General features: G+C 44.1%; 1 long non-coding RNA gene across 1 annotated transcript; it reads left to right on the forward strand.

Moving 5' to 3' along the window:
- Positions 1–385: 385 nt before the first annotated feature.
- On the forward strand, positions 386–15266 carry LOC118536934 (uncharacterized). Its single transcript, XR_013448299.1, has 3 exons — positions 386–538; positions 1417–1569; positions 14894–15266. It is a non-coding gene; the product is annotated as an uncharacterized LOC118536934 (long non-coding RNA).
- Positions 15267–15348: the final 82 nt, after the last annotated feature.

Raw genomic sequence — 15348 nt, forward strand, 5'->3', positions numbered from 1 at the left:
GGGCCAAACTTTCCCTTCTCCCTCCACCTGCCGACACGCAGCGCGCTGACGTCACCGCGCCGGGCAGGCCCCGCCTTAGGCCCGCCTCCGGCCGCCATCTCAAATGTGGCTGTATAGGCACCGAGCTAGCAAGAATCCCGAGAAGGAGGAAGTTGACAGTGGAAGGAAACAAATGCTTAGGAAGGAGTTCAGAGAGGGTATCAGAAAGCCAGAGGAGAGCCTAAAATAGCACGAAGGTGGTAGCCACACTAATCATGGCGACCAAACGACGACCCAGTGGAGGGGGCGGAGCCACTCCTGGCTGCTGGGGCACGCTGCCGTCTCCCCGTCGTCTCATTTATTGGTTTGTTTGAGAAGGAATCAGAAAGGCAATGGGTGGGTGTGGACGTCAGTCAAAGTTAGTCCCGCCTCTGGACTCTCCGCGCGCTTCTCAGCGCCAGGGCCGCGTGAAGATCGCCAGTACGTTGCTCGCTTTGCCCTTTTCCCGGAGTGATGTCACGGCGTATCCGTCACACCCTCGAGACGTGCAAACGGCTCGGTAGGGTGTGGAGAAGCTGGAGGGCGCAGCTGGGTGGGGTAGCCTTGGGGTGTGGACAACTGCCTACTAGGATGAAAGGCCTTGAGCTGTGGGGCGAAATGGAACTGGAAGCTTGCCCCTTGACGACACTTTTTTCAAGGGGGAAGTGCTCTCTGCAGCGTCTATCGCCACCCTCTCTGTCACCTTATTGAGCAGGGAGGGGAGTCCTTGTCCATTCTCAACTTTGGGTCCAGAGCTCAAAGGAGCACCTGCCTTGGGGGGCTCGAAAAGTTGGGCTTTTTCTCCTGCCGCGGCTTGGGCCATTGAACAAGTGAGATTCGGTCCATGTGGTTTGGCGTCGTTGCAAGGGCCTTGACTTTTGTGTGACCTCCCCGAATTTGAGTTTTCTCAGGTTGATCAGTTGGGTCCATTGGGGAAATTTCTGAGGTGAAAATTAAAATGGAAAAAGAGAGCAAGGCATGAATTGGGCCGGGTGCAGAACTGTTCCCTCTTGAACATCTTTCAGACCAATAGTAGTCATTAAGGAAGAGAGACCTTCGCCGAGGCCCTAGCAGGCCCTGGAAGCCCTGTGCTGAGCTCTGCTATAAGGAGGGCCACTGACCACAAAACAAAAGTAGTCAACCAGGAGCTGCGGGAATGGAACTGTTAGGTTTCCACCTGGTTGGTGGGATTGGAGAACATTTCTCATGGAAGAGGTGGCATTTGTACCAGGCCCTGCAAAGGTAACATGATTTCAACAGGTGGAAACTGAAAATAGAATATTCCAGTCACAACCAAAAGGCCATTTCCCATGTTTGAAAGCAGAACACAGGCCTTGCTGTAGGAATTGGTTTCAGCCATTACCACTTTACTGCTATGTGTTGCCTTTCTTTTTGCAGGGAGAAGAGGGATGAGGATCAAATATATAGGAGCTAAATCTGATGGTAAAGATTAGAGATCTCAAGGTTTGTACCGGTAAAAAAAAGTCCATAGAGACTGTTAACCTGGGATTGTTGGCCTGCGTGGACCATGGACAGACTTCAGAAGTTTGTGTAAGTTTTTTTGTTTGTTTGTTTTACTCCCTTGAAATTATATGCAGAATAGTATATACTTCAGGGAGAGATTTTGAGCACCTTCCTCCTTCCCCCTTCCCCAGTGGAAAGGAGCTACTAACCTAATAGTGAAAATTAGTATATTAATTGACCCACATTCTCCATCAATGAGTTCTTCTCTCCCTCCTCCACACATAGCTTGATGGTGTAGTTGAGCCAGAATCTGTTCTGCAGATCTGGTTATTTTATTTTGCCTGTCTCTAGGTCTTTCTCCCTGTGGCCTGATAGAGGTTAAGATTCCATGTTTTTAATGAGCAAGGAATTGGTGACTATTTGACCCCAGGAGCCCAAACCTCAACCTCTTTCTCAGCTTATGGAGCATCTTCCATGTGAGAACACTGTCATAAACACCGGGTATACAGTGATAAACAAAGTGACTTAGTTACTGCTTTCATGGAGCATAGAGTCTACTAGAGAAACAGTAAACAACTAAGCAAATACGTAAATAGATATGTTATAAAGCATCATGCAGAAAAGGCCAGTACAGATCTTCTTCGACTTATGATGGGGTTATGTCCCAATAAACCCATCGTAAGTTGAAAATATTGTAAGTGAAAATGCACTTAATACACTTAACCTCCCAAACATCATAGCTTAGCCTAGCCTACCTTAAACATGCTCAGAACACTTACATTCACCTACAGTTGAGCAAAATCATCTAACACAAAGCCTGTTTTATAATTAAGTGTTGAATATCTCATGTAATTGAATACTGTATTGAAAGTAAAAAACAGAATGGCTGTATGGGTACAGGATAGTTTTAAGTGTATGGTTGTTTACCCTGGTGATCACGTGGCTGACCGGGAGCTGCGACAGCTGCCACTGGCTAGCCCACCGGGAGAGGATTGTCCCACATAGCACTAGACTGGGAAAAGATCCAAGTTCAAAATTGAAGTACAGTTTCTACCAAATGTAGAATGTACCATCATAAAGTCTAAAAACTGTAAGTCAAACCATTGTAAATTGGGGACCATCTGTATACCATGCTAGAAAATACCTAAGGAGTTTGGCGAACACCCTCTATGAGAAAACTGTAGAGGAAGCCACTCATACAGAGAGTATTTTAAACAGGTAAAAGGAGTTTTAGGCACGTTTGAAGCTATTAAAGTGATACTTTCATTCCTGTTAGGCTGCCAGTCCTTGTATATGGCTCCCTCCATAATGTTTTGGAGGATGGGAAGTGGGAGGAGGGAGAGAAGTTTGGGTGAATCTGGAAGCCTGGACCTAATATCAAAATTTCACCAAATCCTACCTAGGTTTCTTGAAAATATGATATATTTTCCTGGGGAGAGAGACCTTGTTTTTCCTCACATTTTCAAAGAAAGCCTTGTGTTAGTTTGGATCTCTCCCCAAATCAGGCACTAAAACCCGGATTTGGATGCAAATAGTTTATTTAAGAGGTGTCCCCAGGAGGCACTCTGACAGAGTGGAGAAGTGAGACAGGAAGGAAAGTCATTAAAAGATGAATTAATGAGTGGGCTCAGTCATGCTGTGAACTGTGTGAGAATCAGGAACAAACCCCAGAATTGTCCCACGAAGAGGCAAGGTAGCTGAGGTACTTACCCACCACCTCTTTTCCCTCTTTAGGGTATTGCTCTTGTACTTCTACCTAGCTCAGTGCTGGGAAAAACATGCTCCCGAAGGCAGAGAATGCACTCAGGCAACGGACACAGGCAGTCTTCCTCATGTACTAGAATGCTCTGAAAGCAAACTCCAGAGTAAGCCCAAAGGGTATAGACAGCATCTACTACAGTATATAAACCCAAAAGTTGAGAATCACTGCCTGGACTGAGAAACCCAAAGGGAAAGTATATTCGTGCTTCCCCTTCTTTCTTTGTTGCCTTTAAGCAACTTACCTGCATTGTGTTCTGCTTTTAGCACCTGCAGGATAGAGGAAAAAGGACTGATTTCAGGACTAGTGATGCCTTCAAGTGGTAATTACAGCTGTAATAATTCAAGTTTTTTTTTGTTTTTTTGTTTTTTAAAGATTTTATTTATTTATTTGACAGAGAGAGACACAGCGAGAGAGGGAACACAAGCAGAGGGAGTGGGAGAGGGAGAAGCAGGCTTCCCACTGAGCAGGAGCCCGATGCGAGGCTCGATCCCAGAACCCTGGGATCATGACCTGAGCTGGAGGCAGACGCTTAACAACTGAGCCACCCAGGCGCCCCTGTAATAATTCAAGTTTTATAGGCTCCTTTAATGAGAGAAAATTTTTAAAGTCTAGAAATTGATGTGTATCCTATATAAGTAACCTGAATAAAGAAAAAGCACAATTTTATGTCTTTGTTATAAACCAATTTTCTCAGCCCTTCCATGTCAATGCCAGGACCAACTGTAGATTGCTAGACTCTGCCCCCCCACCTCATCAGTCCCTTATCACATGTCACATGTGCTATAACATCATCTCTTGTTATGAGAGGGGACAATACCCATACCTTACATAGGTGTGCTTCCTCCCTTGTGCCTGGAACGGTACCCCACACAGGCCCATATTCAAGTGTCGTGTTGAATAAATAGGTGGAGCATGAGAGTACAGGAGACATGCACAAACGAGGAGTGTGGAGCCTGGCAAGAAGCTGATATCTTGGCAAACCCAGGAAATGAATGTCCAAGGGGACACGCACTCAGAGCATGTAAGAAATAGGTAGGTGCAAAGGTTACTGTAGGAAAAAAATGAGTCTGTGCAGAAAGGAGAATCTCAGCATCGAGCTGGATTCTGAGCCAGAGAGTAGCTTAACTGGCACCATGCAGCCAACTTGATGAGCTCAAGCCGAATTAAGCAAAAGATGGGAAATACCTCACTGAGGTGGAGCAGGTTCCTATATGCCTGCCCCATTTCAAATACTACTCTTAAGGGTTTAGTATGTCTAAAAACCTACCTCATTAGGATGTTTATTGTAGCATCATTGTAATAGGGAAAAACTGGAAATAATCTGCATGTCCTTTGATAGAGGACTGGCAATTGCTTGTATTTCAGGATACATAAGAAATGTGTGTGTTGTTATAATTAATGCTAGCTAAAATTACAACCCCAAAAGTTGACTGGTTTAACCCAAAAGCTTATTTCTCACGTAAAGTCCAATGCTGATGTTCCTAGTTCCTTTCCTCCAAGCAGAGAATCAGAGATTTTGGTGTCTAATGTCTTGTGGCAGCATCTTCTAGGGCCTCCTTGGAGTCCTCCACTGGACTCTGCATTCAGCCAGCTAGTTAGCTAAGAGAGAAAAAACCACAAAAGGTAGCAAACACTGGAAATTGTGTCTATTACTTCCTCCCTTGTTGTGATGGTCAGACCAGGTTGTCTGACCCCAACCTAAGTCAGGGAAACTGGGACATGGCTTCCTGTGTGCTCAGGAAGAAGAAATAGTGGTGAGCATCTGGCCAATCTCTACTGCAGCTACTAACTTTGGTTGCCTCCAGGCCAGTGCTACTGACTTCTTGAGGAAGAGGAGTAGGAGGAATATGCTCTTGTACACATTGGATTTTATAAATCCAAATACTACCTGTTCAAAAAAATTAATTAAAAAAGAGGAGACTGTAAAATTATGGGTCATCCATACCATGAAATATTACACAGCAGTTAGAAAGAATGAAGTACATCTATGCATACTGGAATAGGATGATCTACAATTAAGGTAAACAAGCAAGTTTTAAATAAATTAGATTTCAGCGTTGCTTAGTTTGGGCTACTATAACAAATTACCATAGACTGCTTGTTTAAACAACAGACATCTTTTTCTCGCAGTTCTGGAGTCTGGGAAGTCTAAGATCAAGGTGCTGGCAGATCTAGTGTCTGCTGAGAGCTTGCTTCCTGGCTTCTAGATGACTGTCTTTTCATTGTTTCCCCATATGGTACAGAGCAGAGAGCAGGAGGAAGCCCTAATCCCATTTATGAGGACTCCACCCTTATGACCTAATTACCTTCCAAAAGTAAGCCTAATAGCATGTTCAGGGTTAGGATTTCAGTATATGAATTTGGGGGAGACACAAACGTTTAGTCTATAACATACATGTATGTGAATGTATAGAATAAGGTCTGGGAAATGCTTGGAGGTGCAATACACATTTGTTTTGTGTGTATTGTTATAACTGTAAGAACAAAACATTCCAATAATTTATAGCACTAACAGTGTAAATTCTTGAAGTAATTCACTAAGATTGATTCCACAACAGTATTTTGGGGGCCCAGAAATAGAAACCCCAGCTGCATTAATAATCAAGAAAATGCAGATTAAAACTAAAGTGAGATACCATTTCACCCTCACCAGCTGGGCAAAATTTAAAAGCCAGGAAATACCAACTGTTGGCCAAGATGAAGAGCAGCAGAAGCTCTCAGGCTTTGCTGGCTGGAACATCACTTGATGCAACTTTTTGGAAAGCAGGTTGGTATTACCTAGTAAAGTAGAACCTGTGCTTTCCCTGCAGCCCAGCAGTTCCACTCCTTGGTATATACCCTAAATAAACTCCTGTGCGTATATTCCAAGCAGGATATATGAAAAGACTTATATCATATGCTTTATAATAACTAGCTAAACAAAGGAAGTCACCCAAATGGAATGTAAAAACATCTATAGAATGGATACTATATACAGTGGAAAGGTACTTATTACAGCTATATAAAAAATGCAGAGTAATCTCCAAAACAGTAGAAACAAAGTAACAGAAGAATACACACGCTATGATTGCACTCACAAAAAGGTCAAGAATAGGCACAATTGAATAAGCTTTTCTGTATTCGATACGAAGAGCAAGGAAACAAAAAAATCCAGTTTGGTGATTGGCTCTAGGGAAAGGGGAGGGATGCTACCAGGGTCAGTCACGCAGAACACTTTCAAGATTCGGGTTACAAGTGCTCAATTACTTGTGTATGTTTGTGTGCTTTTTAAAGTATATTTCATAATTTAAAGTTTGGTTTCTCGTATCTCAGGCAGTACTGAAGTTTATGGTACCCCACAATCTGCTCTTTTCTTTCAAACTGAGGGGACTTCCAGCATGCTCTTCAACCTGGTTTCACTGTGCCTCCCTGGGCCCCTTTGTTCAGACCAGTCCTCTTTTCAGGGATGCCACTTTTCTTCTCCACCTGTCCAAGTCTTGCTGGCTCTGCCAGCTTCAGCTGATGGTCCACCTCCACTTTGAATGCTTTGAGATTGTTCCAGGCCTGAGCAAAGTCATGTACACTTTCCACCTCACCCAAACCATTTCTGGGCATGGAGCCTGTCCTGCCATGGGCCCATAGTCTTCTCTTTTTGTGATTATTCTGTATTTCAGATTAGGTTGTGGGTCACCCATTAGGAGCGGGGAATACCCTATCACTAGAAAGGAAGTAAAGGGTTTTTGTGGAGTTTTGGGTTTGGTATTTTGTTTTGTTTTTTTGCCCACCTTAAGTTCTGCCAGCATGATGACAATTTAGAAATGTATGAAGAACTGCATTTCTCTCCTTTCTGGGGAAGTTGGCAAAAAGGTATATGCCATTTACTTCTCAACGTCAGGCAGGAGTTTCAGAATCTTTGAGGGTGGCTATAGTTTATAAAAAACATTTTAAAATGCAAGTATCTCTCATTAAACTCAGGAACCTAATACTCGTTTATCTTCTGATAACTTGGTATCCCTCCCTCTCTAAACTCAGGAAATGAATAGATTCAGACAGCCTGGAACTTAATGCCTAGGTTCCTAATATAAATTCAGATAAAAAGCCCAATAAAATCTTTATAGCAACAATTAAAGTGCTTATAATGTGCCTGGCAATGTGCTGAGGGATATAAATACCTCATGTAGTCTGTAAAATAGCCTTGTGAGGTTTTTATGCCAATTTTACAGATGAGGAAACAAACTCAGAAAGTTTGAGGACTTGCCTCCAGAAATTCCTGGAAATGCCTAGTACCTGCCTTGTAAGTGCAGAGTAAGTGATAGCTGTCATTCACTAGCTGGTGGGAATAGAGCAAGAAAGCATTCTGGGGATGGAGGTTAAGCAGCAGTGCCTGCTATATGTCTGACTCAAGTCTGCTTACTCAGGACAGACAGGTTTCCACCATATGCATGATGTCATTCACACCATACTGCTGCTTGCCCGTGGCACACCACCTCATTTCTGATTGCAAAATCTGATGGAGGAAATAAAGGCTTTCTCTCTGATTCTCAGGGAATTGTGAAGGCTTGTTTGCCTTTAGCATCCAACCTGAAAAAGTGAATTCACGTTTCAGGTCTACCAAAATTAGACTCCCGACTGCCTGGACATTGAGTTGGAAAATTCAGGACACAAGAAATGGGAACAAAAGTGCCCTATCAAATGCAGTGCCCAGACGTTTATGAACTGTTCTCCATATGCACAGCTGTGAGCAGTCTGCCTCAAGAGGAAATTGCCTTCCATCATCCAAAGGGACCTGGACCCCAGAACTGATGTTATTTCCCTGCTGAATGGCAGCGGACCATGACAGAGGGAGGGCTCCCTGTGACCTTAGAGCAGAGTCTGAGCACCCCATCCAGCAGACAGAGAAGGTGTTATCCTACTATGAACAGACTCTTCTGGTTCAGTCTTATGGGGGAAACTTGATCTCTTCAGTAAATGCTAACCCAGTGAGCCCTCTCCATGTCCCCATGCCATCCTCCCATGGAGCTTCTAGTTGGACATGAAGATAATAAAGCCCACCCTGACCTCTTACATAGAATTACATAAAAGTGTATGGACATTATAGGTAGGGAGGGGTTTCTACCTGCCCAAGAATTTAATCCACCCAAATCCTACAGAAAAAAAAAAAATAAAGATTTGGTAGCATTGTGGTAACTATTGTAGAATAGCTGGTGCTCTCATGGGCCTTCTTATGTGCCTGGGTAAGCCTTGGGGAACAGCCTGAAAACAGGGGAACAAAGAGGAACTAACTCCACATATTGCAAGAGCACCCACTGATCTTCAGAAAGTAAAGCTGTAGAGACTGTGTTGCAGCTAGAAAAAACCTTTATCAGTAAGGAGTTGGGTAATTTCACCTGGAAATGTCCATATGGTGTGCATGGTATGTTACATTTCACCTGGCAGGGAGACCTTGGAAGGAAGCAAATTTAGAGTGCCGAGAACCCCTTGGAGGGTTCTAGGGAAGCAGGTGCATATGCAAGGGCACATACAAATGTGGCATTCTTCTGGGTTAAGTAAACCAGGCTATGGGAAATGTACTGCCAGGAGATGAGTGTGCCCACAGATTGCCTGGGGTAAGGGAGCAGATCTTAGTGCCATACCCTGGGACGTAGAAAGGATAGAAAGGAATTTGCACTGTGAATATTTGGAAAGGAGAAGTGGACAGACCTGAGGGTAGTAGAGTAGAACCGGCAACTAGGATGCTTGCACAAAGCACCCCAGCAGAGTGTCTTAACCTTTTAACAGGTAACGTTCGAGGGATGGACCATCAATGTAATTGTCCTTAGAGGGCCATAGTTTACAATTGTCCATACCAAAAGCCATGCCTAATTCACTCAGAGCATGGTACTCCTTCCATACTGTGGGGATGAAACCCCTCCCTACCTATAATGTCCAGACCGTGAGGGTCACTGCCCTGGAAAAAAAAGGAAGAGGAAATAAAAGTAACAGTTGTGTTTTCCAACCTGCAGGCATTTGGACAGGAGAAACAGAAGAGGGAAAAGAAGGAGGGCAGGCAGGCTTCAGGGTTCTCATTTTCCCCTAGCCACCCTCCCCAGTCCATCCAGATCTTGACCGGGGGAAACTATGGAAGACAGATACGGAGACTATGAAGAACCCAAGAACATCAGAGGCTTGTAGACCACTTCCCCAGGTATGACATGAGGGAGGCTTCAGGCTGCTAGGAGAAGCCTTGCACTTGGCTTTGCATCATGAACAAAATACTGTAGGAACAATAATGTAGCAATGATGGAGGGTAGAATCTAAGCCAGTGAAAACCAGGATACCCTACCCAGTTCCTATACTTGTTCTACAGGAGATCAAAAGCTTCCCTGTGCCCCACAAAGGCATGAGGAAGTGTTGTAGAGGCTTGCACTGAGAGTTGGAATGAAAAGCCTGCAGGGGTAGGACTTTGTGGCAGAAGGCGAGTGTTGGGACCATGGACTTCAGCTCTGGGTGCTGGCATTACACTCCAAAGACCAGATTAGGCCCCGTGCATCTCAGCAGGTAATTATAGGAGCTCAAGAACCAGACCCAGTCTTTCATGGCAGAACCAGAAAGACAGTACAAGGACCTGCTCACAGGGATCCAAGGCAACTCTTCTATCACACAGTCATATTTGTGCCTTGCCTTTCCCATACTCCCAGATAACCATCTTGAAAAGATGAAGGGGAAGGGGAAAGAGAAGCAGCATTTACTTAAGAGAGACCAAGTTACCCCAAAGACAATGTTTGAACCAAACTAATCCCATCCAGTATTTACTGGTAAATCCAAATCTCCCCTTCACACCCAGCAGGACGGGCTTATGCAAAAGATTAAATTATAGAAAACAAAGAAGCTCCATTGTCTTTGCACCTCCAGCTTATATGGTGAGTAAACATGCATCCCTGCTTTAACTTTTCTTGTGCTTTAGACTACAGGGCAGTCATATAAAGTGTCCAGTTACAATTAGCCCTTCAGTCAAGCCTCGCCCTCACTGCTAGCAGTGCAGCAGGAAATGGGGGCCTTTGTAACAAGAGCAGCAGTGATCCAAGGCAGACCATGGGTGCAGTGGTCAACAGCAAAATGGGCAGGACCCACAGTAGAGCAAGAAGGAGACCAGCAGCGGACATCATAGGACTGTGGTTGGATGAACACTGCAGGGGGCTTGCAACAAACCCATTTTCTCAGGACCTCCTGGTTGCTACACACTGCTAGGCTGCTAGCATTCCTGCTGCAACAATAGCCAAAATAACAATTTGTTTCTTTCTGCCCTAAAAGGCTGAGTGTAAGCAGTCCTGTGCTGATAGTTTGCCATAGTATCAGGTCCCAGGCCCTTCCCATCTTGTGTCTACCATCCTCAGCATGCAGCTTTTAGCTCCCATCACACATTCCTGCAGCATGAAGAAGAGGGAAAGTAGAGGGCACACACCTCTCTGTTAAGGTCATGAACTGAAAGTGGCACATAAAACTTTCTCTTCCATCCTAATGCCCAAAACTTAGTCATATGGCTACACTTAGGGTCTCAGCTGTGGCCACAAAAATGCTGTGTAACAAACAACCACAAAATATCAGTAGCAGCCAACAATAAGCATTAATTTCACATTCACATGTCTACAGATGAACTGGTGTTTGGCTAGTCTATGTTGGATTCAGCTGGACATGGCTCACTGCGGCTTGGGTTCAGATCTCATCCTCTGGGATGTATCTCTCATCCTCTTGCCACCACCAAGCTCCCCAGGCCATGAGCTCCTCACGGTAATGACCTTCATGGTAATAGCAGCATATGTATGCCTTGGGAAGTCATGTACATAGGTTAGAAGCTATGTGGAAAAGGTTGCCTTAGAGCAAGATTGGTGACCTGGCAGAGGTACAAACCGTTTTACTTCTGCACTTACCTGTCCAGAATCAGAATGGCAAGATGAAGGTCTGAGCCCACCAATTTCACAAGCACATTTAAAGCCTTTGCTTGGATCATGTCTGCTTACATCCCGTTGGCCCACACAAGTCACATACCCAAGCTCAACATCAGTGGGTCAGGAAGTATACTCTCAGGAAGAGAGAAGGGAAGTAATAAATGTGTTATAAATGTCTATGGTCTTTAGCAGGGTGGCCATATTAACTCCAGTTAAAACTCTGGAGTTCTATTCCCAAAGAAAGAAAAGGAAGCTAGATTTTGAGGATACCCTCTGCTACAGCGTGTATCAGTCAGGAGGCAGTTTCTTCTAATAGTTTAATGGAACCATGGATGTGTTTCCTGGTGGAAGTATCCTTTTCTTTGGCACTAGAACTTACAAACCCACCAACCCCAAGTTTGCAGAGATGAGAAGCACAAAAATTTCTTTGTAATTCATTGGGTGTAACAGTGAGGAGGGTCACCCCCCTCTTTACCCCTGTTTCCCAAAGCCATGCATTCTGGCTGTGGCACCATAGACTGGCTGCTGATTTTCAAGGCTTATAAACTGAGACTTAAACAGGCCAACCCACTGTTCTACCAAACTAGCTCTTTCTGGGTGATAGGACATATGGTGAGACCAGGAATTCTAAGAGAGTGAGGCCACCGTCCCACTTGGTTTGCCATAAAATGTGTCCCTTTGATGGAAGCAGCATCATGTGAGATCAGTGTGGCATGAGATAAATGTGGCATTTTGCAAGTCCATAAACTGGTGATGCTGGCAGAAATGCTGCAGGCAGGAGAGGCAAATCCATACCCATGCTATGTGTGTCTACTCCTATAAAGACAAAGAACTTTCCCCAACATGTTGAAAGGGGTTCAGTAACTGGGTGTCTGGCTGGCCCCTGTGGAAGTGGTACCATTTCTGGGCGCAACACAGCTTCTGAATAAACAAGCTGGGCACTCAGCAGCAGTACTCAGGGAAAGTGTAGCACCTAATGTCTTATGTTACAGAAGAACAGTCAAAAATCAATGACCTCAGCCTCCATCTTAATAAATTGGAAAAAAAAAGAGTAATTTGAACTCAAACAGAAGAAAAGAAATAATGACCAGAGTGAAATTCAGTGAAATACTAAACAAAAAATAGAGAAAAATCAATGAAACCAAAAACTGATTCTTTGAGAAAAAAAAAAAATCTCTTCAGTTGTTAAACCGGTAGTCGGATGATCAAGAAAAAGTACAGAAAACACAAATTACCAATATCAGGAATGACTGAGTTGACATCATCACAGTTTTTACAGATATTGAAAGGATAATTTAGAAATATCATGAACAACTTTTTTAAAAATATTTTTTATTTATTTGAGAGAGAGAGCAAGCACGAGTGGTAGGAAAGGGCAGAGGGAGAGGGAGAAGCAGACCTCCGCCGAGCAGGGAGCCCCATGTGAGGCTTGATCCCAGGACCCTGAGATCATGACCTGAGCTGAAGGCAGACACTTAGCCACCCAGAACCCCTCATGAACAACTTAATGCCAATAAATTTAACAACTTAATGAAATGGATGCATTTTTAATGCTTTTTTTTAAAAAAAGATTTTATTTATTTGAGAGTTCATGAGTGGGGGGAGGGAGAGGGAGAAGCAGACTCCCCTGCTGAGCAGAGAGCATGTCCTGGGATCATGACCTGAGCTGAAGGCAGATGCTTAACCAGCTGAGCCACCCAGGTGCCCCAAAATGGATGCATTTCTTGAAAGAATACTGGCAGTAGCCAGATCAGCTTGATGAGGGCAAATCTATGTTGTTGAGCCCATCACTGTCTCCTTTCCTGTCACTATGGCCACTTTGTAAATGGGTCTATTGACCAAGCACCAGAGTATCTGAGGAAGAGGCCATCCAATGTCCACGGGTTGGGTCATCTTGTCCTCCTGATTACTGAGAGTCTCATCTACAACAGAGGCCCTTGGATGAGCATTTATGTGGAACATGAATATCTATACTGTGTGGATGGCAAGAAGTCCATCTTTCCCTTGACCACCTTGTCCCTGGTCTTCTGATCTTACTCTCTGTAAATTCCTGACCAGCTGGCCAACCTGTTAGTTACTACCCACAAGTCAGGGTCGATCTGTGCCTTAGCTGATTTGTAGCAGAGTACTGCTCACTAGAGAACATCCCTTCACTACAGGCTTTTGGAGCCACTCCAGAGTGGTCTGTGGTGCAACACTTCTGGCTGCTTCTGTAAGAGAAGCCCGTGCTTGCTTTTCCTCCACTAACTGACCTTATTTCTTTGGAGGGCATTGGTAGAATGTGGAAGGAGATATAGTCAGGCAGCAGCATTGGATACCAGGGGATTCAGGTAGTTCACTATGTCTTTGGATCTGCCCGGTGTATACCCATTTCTATTTTATAATGGCAGACTGATATGCCTCTCCCATTTTATGGCTCACTGGACTTGATAATACACAGTTTGTGACAGGTACTTCAGGTTGGTTGAATCTCCTCATGTCTTTATCCTCCTCTACCTGTGCTTTATCCCACGCCACTCCCAGGGATAATTTGCTTATATGTGATGACACTGCATGTTATGGATTGCCACGGTCCCATTTCACCACAGCACAGAGGTTATCCATGTCTTCCTCAAAAATGTGAGCAACTCAATTCTGGAACCCTTTTTTTTTTTCAACAATTCTATATATTACGCAGTGCTCACCACAGGAAGTGGAGTTACCATCTGTCACCCTACAATGTTATTACAGTATTATTGACTACATTCCCTATACTGGACTTTTCATCTCCATGACTTATTTTATAACTGGACATTTATACCTCTTAATCCTCTTCATCTATTTCACCCATCCCCCTACCACCTCCCTTTGGCAACCACCAGTTTGTCCTCTGCATTTATGAGTCTGTTTCTGTTTTTTGTTTGTTTGTTGTTTGCTTGTTTATATGTTTTGTTTTTTAGATCCCACATATAAGTGAAATTACATGGTATTTGTCTTTGTCTGACTTATTTCACTTAGCATAGTACCCTCTAGGTCCATCCATGTTGTCACAAATGGCAAGATCTCATTCTTTTTTTATGTCTGAGTAATAGCCCATTGTGTGTGTGTATGGAATCCTATTTTAAGACCACTCCTGGTACTAATTAGTGTACCAGTCAGGTCCCAAAAAGAAATAAATGGCACACTCAAAATGGATACCTCTAGGAGAGTTTGATAAAGGAGCTTTTTGCAGAGTCATGGTCAGGAAATAGGGAAACCAAAAGGAATGTGCAGTAGTCCAGGACTGACAACCTTGGGGAGCAAACAGCCCTAGGCCATGACGGAGCAGGGAGACAGAGGACTACTGGAACCAGAGAAGGTAAGTGAAGGAAAATGCTGCCTGAAAGTAGCTATAGCCTTTGATAGAAAGGAAGTTGGCCCTCAGCAAACTCACAAGAAGGGAGGCAAGCAAATAAATACCCTGACTTCAGTCTCTTCCTACTCTGATCTCCTGCTGGTACCTCCCATTGGCCAACCCCAGTAGAAAACCAGAGGGCAAAGGGAGCCTATTCATGTAATCCTTGAAGGTCAATACCCTGAGGCACAGAGCCTGGGAGAGAACCAGGGGAAGAGATATAGAGGAGGAGACGGATCTCTATCTAGCACACAACCCAAACAAGTTTAAACAGATAATTTACTGGCTCACATGTCTGAAAAGTCAAGCTGTAAGCCTTGAAGCAGGGGCTCAAATGAGGTAATCAGTATCTGGTTTTTCCTCCATTCACAGGCTTCATGTACAGGCGGGCTCTCCCATCATGCTCCAAAATGGCTCCAGAGTGCATGGCCTTTTCAAACACAGTGGAATCTATCAAAGGATTCATTGGGTCTCATTGACTCTTGTTGGGTTACATGAAACACCTGAACCAACCATAGTGCTCAGCACCAGGAAGTGCTGGTTGGCTTAGATCTCTGTCTGGACATAGCACTGAGTGGAATCATGACATGGAACTTCAATGACTAGGAGAAACGTTGATGTTGAATAGCCAAAACTCTGCACCCTACATCTCTCTTCTCTAATGTATGAGGAAGAACTGTTCAATTTTTTGTACCTATGGATTACCCGGGGATCCTATTAAAGAATCTGATGAATTAGGTCTGGAGTGGGGCTTAAGATTCCTTATTTCTAACATGTGATGTCGATGCTACTGGTCCAGGGACCAGACTTTGAGTAGCAAGGTTTTA

The sequence above is a fragment of the Halichoerus grypus genome, chromosome 1, assembly GCF_964656455.1.
Source record: "Halichoerus grypus chromosome 1, mHalGry1.hap1.1, whole genome shotgun sequence".
In the NCBI taxonomy this organism is placed as follows: domain Eukaryota; kingdom Metazoa; phylum Chordata; class Mammalia; order Carnivora; family Phocidae; genus Halichoerus; species Halichoerus grypus.